A 2,710-nucleotide genomic window follows, 5' to 3' on the forward strand; every position below is an offset into this window, starting at 1 on the left:
GCAGGCTTCCCATCGAGCAGGGAGCCCGATGCGGGGCTCGATCCCAGGACCCCGGGATCATGACCTGAGCCGAAGGCAGACGCTTAACGACTGAGCCACCCAGGTGCCCCAACCATTTTTTTTTTTTTTAAAGTTAAAAAATCCTGTCACATGCTGCATCGTGGATGAACCTTGAGGACATATTAGGCTTAGTGAAGTAAGCCAGTCACAAAAGGACAAATGCTGTGTGCTTCCACTGATAGGACCTTGTCTAAAGTAGTCAAATTCATAGAAATAGAATGATGGTTGCCAGGAGCTGAGGGGAGGGGCAAAGGCGGAGTTCCTGGTCAATGGCTACAGTTTCAGATTTGCAAAATGAAAAAGTTCTGGAGATCGCCTACAGTGTAAACATTTAGCATCACCGAACTGCACAGTTGGAAATGGTTAAGATGGTAAGATCTGGTCTTGAATGATGGGCATGTGGCTGCCTGGCTCTTCTCTGAGTTTGGGGGGGGCAGCAGGGGGGAGCCGCTCACCTTCCGGGAAGTGACGCAGAGCCACAGAGTGCCGGTGCCCACCCGGCTGCCTTCTGAGACTGGCCTGTTGCAGTGGGGAAGCCGAACAGGCAACAGCTGCAGTGTTGAACCAGAAAGTATTCTCACTTCCTGGTTTACCCCTTTGTTTTCTAAGATCTGCCAGTCGTGGCAGTTGACAGATTCCCCCAGGGGAGGGGCGGCTGGAACTGGTGAAGTCAGGCAGCCTGGGGGCCTTGCTCCTTGGGCCAGGAATGCCCATGCCTTAGCCCCGGGGTTTTTAACCAGGCGGTTCTGCCCCCAGGCAACCCGTGGCAATGTCTGGAGGCATGTTTGGTTGTCTCAACTTGGGAGGGTGGGTGCTAGTGGCCTCGTCTGGGGGGAGGCCAGGGATGCTGCTAAACTTTCTCCAAAGAACAGAACAGCCCCCACAGCAGAAAATGATCCAGTAGTGCTGGAGGTGAGCAACCCTGCCCTGGTGCCCTGGACCTTTGCAGAGCTAGCTCCTTCTCACCCAGATCTTGACCTCAGTTGATCTTTGCTTGGATGGGTTCTGATCAGTCAGCATAGTTTTTTTGTTGTTGTTGTTACACTATCACTATATTATATTTTGCTTGTCTGTCTTTTGTCTGCACAGTCTTACCCCCCTCTCCATGTACAATATACTAATGACTAATATAAAATCCCGAAGTCTGCAAAGATGAGAGACCTCTTCCCTCACTGCCACATCCCCAGCTTCTCATAGAATGTTTGGGTCCTAGTGAGATGAACTCAGTATTTGTTTCATCAAAGAATGAAAAGGATTTAATTTGCTCTAGTAACCTGACCTCCTCCCTGTCCCCTAGGGCATATGCCAACTCCTCTTTCTCTCTTTGTCCTGAAGCCTCTGACCCCTTCCAGCCTCCCCAACTCCTCCTCCTACTCTGGTGGGAACAGGGAAGGAGTGAAACTCCTGGGGGGTGGCCCCTGGGGAAAGCAGACCTGCAGGACTCAGGGAAAGTCCCTGGAACCTTCACTATTAGAGGAGTGGTTGGAGAGGAAGGACTCCTGGAAACTAAAAAGCTGAATGGAGAAAGGCAGGGGGAGGGGAGTGTACCTGGCCATTCACCATTTTTAGTGGGAAAGAAAGGATCTCCCATTTATTGAATGCCTTCTAGGTGCAGGGCAAAATAATCTTACTTAATCTTTTTAATAAGTCTGAGATGAGGACACTCAAGTCTGGCACACTGAAATGACACGGCTACACAACTAGGAAGTGGCAGAGTTGAGATTTAAATCAAAGGTGTGATTCCAAAGGCCAAGTTTGTTGAGTCTTTGGGGGAGACCCATTAAGAAGAGTCGTCTCCTCCAAAGAACTTCCAGTCTGGTGGAGGGGCAGACGGGCCCACAGATTAGCATATGAAAGTTATAGGAGGTATGGCCTCTTCCCCAGCTTGGAGGGACAGGTGTTACGTCCCCGTAATCAAGTTAATTGCTCACACACTTACATATCCAAATTAGTAGGCAATCCAGTACTGTGTGCTCGTTCTCCCTCTCTCTCCCTCTCCTCACCAGATTGTTTTCAAGAACCCCAGGTGTTTGAACCCCAGGGTTTTACTAGGCCTGAGTTAATCAGTTTTAATGAAAGATAGATGCGTGGTTCTTATCACCTGGTCACTACTGAAATTAGGCATTACAGGGGCTAGAGTGGTGGCCCAAGGTCACCACTCTTTACACTCCTATAGCAGCTGATTTATACTCATGGAGTCAGCCATTGTCCCAAAGGGAGTCCCCACGCCAAGCTGGTTCCAGCCTCAGGCATGTACCACCAAACCTGTGATGATCAAATAGGGCCACAGCAATATTTCTGGTTCCACATGTTCTTGTAGAACCTAGCCATCCCTCCCAGCAAAAGGTGGAGTGTAATTCTCCTCCCTTGGAGTATGGGCTGACCTTTGTGATTTCTTCCTATCTAATTGGACGCAGTAGAAGTGAGGCTGCATGACTTCTGAGGTTAGGTCATAAAAGGTGATGTGGTTTCCTTCCACCTGGTTGCCTCGCTCTGCCTGCCCTCAGAAGGCAGTCACCATGCTGCGAGGAAGCACAGGTCTCACGGAGAGGCCCCGGGTAGGGGTTCCACTGACAGTTTCGGCTGCAATCTGGGCAGGCAGCCAGCATCCACCGTCAGGCGTGACAGAGCCAGCCTTCAGGTCTTCCAA

Source organism: Neomonachus schauinslandi, chromosome X (genome assembly GCF_002201575.2).
Source record: "Neomonachus schauinslandi chromosome X, ASM220157v2, whole genome shotgun sequence".
NCBI classification, from domain to species: domain Eukaryota; kingdom Metazoa; phylum Chordata; class Mammalia; order Carnivora; family Phocidae; genus Neomonachus; species Neomonachus schauinslandi.